The sequence below is a fragment of the Penaeus monodon genome, chromosome 12, assembly GCF_015228065.2.
Source record: "Penaeus monodon isolate SGIC_2016 chromosome 12, NSTDA_Pmon_1, whole genome shotgun sequence".
Classification (NCBI taxonomy): Eukaryota; Metazoa; Arthropoda; class Malacostraca; order Decapoda; family Penaeidae; genus Penaeus; species Penaeus monodon.
In genome coordinates this window covers 17802856-17810355 of record NC_051397.1, presented here as the reverse complement: position 1 = coordinate 17810355, position 7500 = coordinate 17802856, and the positions used below count along the sequence as shown (strand labels likewise).

The window sequence follows — 7500 nt, the reverse complement described above, 5'->3', positions numbered from 1 at the left end:
AGCGTCTTATTATTTACCTTGTGCCATATGGGTAAGTAAAACTGAAACTGAAACGAGGCCATACTTTTTCTTTTTTCCTTTTCATTCTTTAACCCTTTCCCGACGGGTGGCATGTACGTACATGCCATGGCATGTATGTACATGCCATGGTGTATGTATGGCATGCCATTTTTTTTTTTTTTTTTTTTTTTTTTTTTTTTTTTTTTTTTTTTTTTTTTTTTTTTTCTTTTTTTTTTTTTTTTTTTTTTCTGGCAAAATAATATTTTTTTGCCACTGAAAATATGATTAAGTAGTTTTTAACACTTTTTCTCATTTTTCCTATACTATGCATTTCATAAAGGCTTCTTGGGCTTCTGAGGTTAGCGTAAAAAAATGTCGCTAATTGACTACATTGGCCAGAGATATGATATAGTATTTACAAAGTGATGATGTAAAACCACGTGAAAATACCGATATGTATTTTGGTTAAAAAAAAAATAAATAAATAAATAAATAAATAAATAAATACAACAAAACCTACGGTTTCAACTTCATGATACCACACTGCTTATTTTATTCAGACTATAGAGCGAATAATGATCAACTATGGAGTCTATATAACAACAAAAATATCCTACAGTCCTGATTTATCAGGAAATATGGCAAATAGAGACCTTAGAAAATAATAATTTTGAAAATACAAAATAGGTTCTTAGTATTACAAAGAAAAGGCAAGGGATGCTGGTATTGGGCATGAGTGGTTGCGCATGCTAGGGTGACAATATGTGCCCCCGGCAGCGAGGCTTGGGCCACTATGAATACTACCCGTCGGGAAAGGGTTAACTGAAGCTTGGGACCCCTGAGTGGACTTAGGCTGGGAGTGGTGCTTTCAGTGATCTTTATCCTTTATTTGTGACTTTACGATTTGTTATTTCTAGTTATTTCTTGCATTGAAGACTGCCACTTTTTGTCCTCTACAAGAATACCATCTTCAATTTGCCCTTCCTTAGTGCGCCTATACCGTAAAGATTAACCGTTATTATTATGGCTTCTGCTTTTGTTTTTGCTATTAACTACCTTGGTTGCTTGGTTCAGGTTTAGGCAAGATCCCTGTTAGTGGCTTATGTTCTAATTAATATTATTATTACTGTTGTTGTTTTTTTCATCATCATCATTGATTAATGTTATTAGTTGTTGTTATTACTGATTACTGTTATTTATTTTTATATTTGTTTTTGGTATTCTAATTATTATTGTTATTGCTGTTATAATTCTTGTTTCTGTTATTGTTGTTATTATCAATAATAATAATATCATCACAAATAGTCATTATTATTATCATTATTATCATCACTATTATTATTATTATTATTATTATTATTTATTAATTATTATTCATTATTTATTTTTACCAATTCTAGTGGCTGCTAAGTTTAATATGATCATAAATGATGAACTTAAACTTAATGGTAATCATTAATATTTATTCCTTATGATTGAGTTCCTTGGATGAATTGGTATTTAGTCAATAACACAGCGTATGTAGATTGTATTGAGAATTAATTTCTGGTGCTCATCCAGAACACTAACCCATTGGATCTCGATGCTTCACTGCCATCACATGGCACAAAATATGGGCATTCGGCTTACTTGAGTGGCCACTTTAAGGTATGTTTGTCTTGTAGGCCGGGCACACATGAACACGTATGGGCAGTGACAAGACTCCATGCCTCTCCTTTGCAATGTTATTTTCTCTTTTTCTGTATATGCATTTTTAGCTTCTTTGCCATTTTCCAATATCTATATTTGTTATTTGATTTTATTTATGCAGATGGTAATAAACTATTTTCCTTGTGCAGACTCTGTATCATCTCTCTGGGTAGTCAGTACAAAATAATAACAAGAGGTAACAGTTTGTTATTTGACAATTTTTACTTTTCTATGTAACATTCATTATTCTGTAATACAATACAGGATAAGAATCAAGAGCATGGAAATAGGGTCCACTCTGGAGCTGGCGCTCTTCTAGTCATGGTGCATTCCATTAAGTCTTATCACCTAATAGCTTTGTGCACTCATGGCGAGTCATTCCCGTCACCTGGCCCTCAGCAAAAATTCTCATGATGGCAAGTTCCTATTACCCTGGCAGTCAGCCAACCATCAAGCTAAGTTTTTTTTTATAGTATGATGGTCACATCATCTGGATCATAGGGGTTAAGTAAAAGTTACCTAATGACTGCCTACTTTTGTAAGCTTGTTGATGGTCCTTTATCCTTTGTATTACTTTGTGAATTTTATATAAGAATTTTCCCATCCAGTGCAGTATTTCATATAGTTCATTTGAGTAAATGCTAGCATTTCTGATATAATTCTTGTACATTTTATAGTTTTCCCTTAATCCACTGGTACCAGGGGTGGCATTTATGTATATGCCATACCCACAGTGTGTTTAGTTTATTAATTGTAGTTACAGATAGAGGATTCCACAAGTGCATAGTCACAAAGCTCTTTAATAATCCTACTTACCTCCTCTGTTTACCCTATTCCTTGATTTTTGGAAATATTTTGCTTTAATATATATACAGTGCTAATAGAATAAATGATTATGAACACTGTAATAATTATAGTGTCTATAATAATAATAATTACAGCATCAGTAGTAATAGCATTGGAAATAAAAATTCTGTGGCTTTGCACTTGTAAAACTATCTGTGGTTAAACACACTTCACAAACAGTACTACAGTGAACATTAATATCTTTGCTTGAGAGTTTTCAGGAGATGGAAGTAGATCAGATAAAATAAACTTACTAATATTTATGTTCAGCTTGTCATATAAACTGCTAATTTGAAATTAGGAAAATTGCAGTTCTTTAAATGATTACAAAAGCTACCTTTGATAATCTGTCATGAATTTTAGATAGTGATCTTCATTCTTTCTCTTTAACCCATTCCTGACGGGTGGCATGTACGCACATGCCATGGCATGGCGGGACTATCTGCTGGGGGCATGTATGTACATGCCGTGGTGTATGTATAGAGATGCCATGAGTTATTTTTTGTTGCAATCACTGCAAAATATTATTTTTCTGCCACGGAAAGTTTGATTAAGTCGTCTTTAACACTCTCATTTTTACTATGCAAAAAAAAAAAAAGCAACAAAATGACAATTTCAACTCTATGATGCCGCTCACTGCTTATTTTATTCAGACTATAGACTGAATAATGATCAACTATGGAGTAATATAACAACAAAAATACCCTTCAGTCTCGATTTATCAGGAAGTTTGGCAAGTAGAGACTTTGATAAATAATGAAAACTGAAAATACAACATATCTTCGTAGTATTACGAAGAAATGGCATGGGATGCTAGTATTTGGCATGAGTGGTCGCGCATGCTAGGGCGACGATATAAGCCCCCGGCAGCGAAGCCCGGGCCACTATGAATACTACCCGTCGGGAAAGGGTTAAGCTTGAGATACTTATTCTGCTGAATTCCTGAGTGTTGACTGAAAGTTTATAGATAAATGCATGACTGTTCTTTACTGTTTTATTTCTATAGATGTTTATGATTTTTGTTTTATTTTTCCTATATATTTTATGAAATTGTTAATTTTGTTCATTGCTTACTGCAATGTAAGTATATAGTGCTACATGTTTTTATCTCTTTTGTCTTATTTTTTTTTTTTTATCCATTTAGATGGATAGCTTTTTGAGCCAAGGCAGCAGTATTGGTCACTTAAATATTAGACTAAAATAAGCAGAAGGGAATGCTTAACACTTTGAGTGGATGATGCTCTTCTGACTTATTCTACCATTACCATCAGGCTTATATGAGTGAGACGAGCAGAATAATCTTGGAATAAAGTTCTGCTAAGTTATCCAGACTTGTCCGGAAGCCAAGGAGGCACAGCTTGAAACGGAGAGCTGTGAACGCTTGAGGTTTACCAGCTTCGCTAAAGTTCCAGATTGAGTAGAGTTTTGTGTTTCTTGGTTATTATTGTACAACTTCTTAGATAAGGTGAAGGAGTACTGTCTTGAGGAGATGGCTCATGGTTCAGTTGCAGGCATAGAAGCTTTTATTTGTTTAGGTGTGTGTGGCATCAGTTTTTATTATTAATTTTAGATTGTATTTTTATGAAAGTATTAGTGTTGCTATTTTTAGTTTTTTATTGTTTTCATTTGTCTGTAGTGCTGATAACAATTTAAGTGGTGATGGTAAATAATCTAGATAATTTTATTTGTTTTATGTATTGGCCAGTGTATGATTTTACTCCTCACGTATTTATAAAAACATGGAACATAAAAGTATATCTGTATGGAAGTGATAATATAAACCTGTTGAAACTAAAGTTATCTTATAAAATTAGTCGTTTTTAACACTCTCATTTTTACGGGGGGGGGGGGGGATACGACAATGACAGTTTCAACTCCATGATGCCGCACACTGCTTATTTTATTCAGACTATAGAGCGAATAATGATTAACTATGGAGTCTATATAACAACAAAAATATCCTACAGTCTTGATTATATCAGGAAATATGGCAAATAGAGACCTTAGAAAATAATAATTTTGAAAATACAAAATAGGTTCTTAGTATTACAAAGAAAAGGCAAGGGATGCTGGTATTGGGCATGAGTGGTTGCGCATGCTAGGGTGACAATATGTGCCCCCGGCAGCGAGGCTCGGGCCACTATGAATACTACCCGTCGGGAAAGGGTCAATATCTGTTGAACAATTATATGAATATTGTTTATTGTTGCTGCTGTTGTTATTATTATTATTTAGTAGTAGTAGTAGTATTATATTTTTCCCCCCACAATAATTAACAGTGTATGTAGTATTTGCTTACCAAAACCAAAACTACAGTATAGTTTTGGTTGAAATTTTTCTGGTATTGCATTTTATTATATAGTACACATTATTGAAGTAAAACTGCCCCTGTTAGTTTTGTGTAGTTTTAATCGTTTATATTATTAAAACACAGCTTGTCTTCCTCTGTTGAGTTGGAACTGTACAATGTATTTGTAATTCATAACTCAGTAGCCATTCCTTAAAGATTTTAAGGAATGAATTGTTTGTAGTATTAACTCCCTGCCTGGGGTTGGCATTTATTACATGACATGTTCATTGTGAATTTAATTTATTAATTTGTCTTAACATGTAGATGGCTCTAATACTTAGTTACAAAGTGGTTATAGTATTAAAATTGGGGGGGGGGGGTAATCAGATGAGGTCATGAGGTGCGACTCCTTCATGGCTGAGCACTTGTGGAGCCTTCTGTGTGTGGAGACATTTCACAAAAGAAAATGGATATGAGTATTATATTTTCCTTGTTGCATTGGGTTAAAAAAGGATGGTATGGTGTCTTGAAAAACTAACCAGTCATTTGAGAAATATCATAAGAACCTGAGATTATGATGCTATAGTGGAAGAAGTGGCAATGGAACTACTATCACTGATACTGCTATTGGTCTTTAAGTAACTCATTCTCTGTTTTTCTATAGGTAATTGGAAGAAGTGGGTGAGTGATTTGCATATTGCAATGTACTTGTAATATTTTCAGTACTATGAAAAGGAGAGGGTGATATTTAGGTGTTTTTATAATCCCCATTAGTCGTTATGTTCATTGATATGGATTTGGCATGGTAATCATTTATTTTTATTTATTAATTATTTATTTACTCTTCATGTCTCTATCTCTCCTTGCTCTAGCTTTCAACTAAGTTTTGTGTTTCAGATAGGTTTCCTAAAATTATGAAAGTCTGGTGTCTGTGTATATATATATATATATATATATATATATATATTAGTGTATTTGTGTTCACATTTTGTGCATAATGAAGTATATTTTAATTTTATTTAGAGACTAGATTTAGCAACTTCTCACTTATGACATATAATCTCTTAGATGAGTGTGTATATATATGTATATATATATATATGTATATATATATATATGTATATATATATATATGTATTATATATATATATATGTATATATATAATATATAATGTATATATATATATATATATACATTAATATATACATATATATATATATATAATATATCACATATATATATATATATATATATATACATATATATATATATATAATATATATATAATATATATATATATTATATATATATATATAATATTATATATATATATACATATATATATATAATAATATATATACATATATATTAATATATATATAATATATATATATATATATATATATATATATACATATATACATATATAATATAATATACATATTATACATATATATAATATATATATATACTAATATAATATAAATATAAATATATACATATAACAACATACTAACAAACACACATACACAACAAACACAACACACACACACCACACCACACACACACACACACACACACCACACACAACACACACACACACACACACACACACACACACCACACACACCACACACACCACACACACCACACACCTCACACCACACACCTCACACCTCACACCACACACACACACACACACCACACACACACGTGTATGTGTGTACGTGCGTGCGCATGTGTTTGTATGTATACATGTATATATGTATGTATATAGATATGTAAATGTGTGTGTGTATATACACGTGTATATAAATATAAATGCACACACACACACACACACACACACACACACACACACACACACACACACACACACACACACACACACACACACACACACATATATTTATGTATGTATATATAATATTATATATATAGATATGTTTTATGTATGTTTTTATGTATATTTGTATATATATATAGTTTATATATATATTATAATAATATTATTATATTGTATATAATATAATATATATGTTTTATATATATTATTTAATATATATATATTAATATATGTATTATATATATATAATATATGTATTATATATATAATATATGTGTATTATATATATATATATATTATATATTATATTATATATATATATATTATATATATAATATATATATTATATATATTATGTTATATATATATATATTATATATATATGTTATATTATATATATATTATGTATATATAATGTGTTATTTGATTTTAACAGCTGTTCTGGGATAGTGATGACCAAGGCTCCAGAGTCCAGAAAAGAACAAAGAGGGTAAATGTTACATTTAAAGATACTACAAGTCCTAGATCAGCCTCCAGCAGATCTCCAGGTAAGTGACATACTTCTTTGTATCTGAAAAGCATGCAGTGTCCACTGAGTTTAGATAAGGCTTGATATTTTGTAGTTAGAAAAGGGTCTTACCCTTCAATGTGTCTGGGGTTGAGGGGTACTTATTTCCTTAATGACTGTAAGACTTGAAGTGGAAGCAGTTCTTTTTCAATGGTATTATCAGATAAATGTTTCATGTTACTTTAGGGTATCAAGATGATTATTGGAAATGATGCTTTCTCTCTCTCTCTCTCTCTCTCTCTCTCTCTCTCTCTCTCTCT

The 7500-nt window shown here is 31.1% G+C and overlaps 1 protein-coding gene across 1 annotated transcript in view; it reads left to right on the top strand.

Moving 5' to 3' along the window:
• The window catches only part of LOC119579353 (ATPase family AAA domain-containing protein 2B-like), a 65513-nt gene that overhangs the window by 3353 nt on the left and 54660 nt on the right, over positions 1 to 7500 (top strand). Inside the window, exon 2 of the mRNA XM_037927116.1 lies at positions 7109 to 7220. The gene's annotated coding sequence lies outside the window, so the exon portion shown is untranslated. The remainder of the gene's footprint in view (positions 1 to 7108; positions 7221 to 7500) is intronic.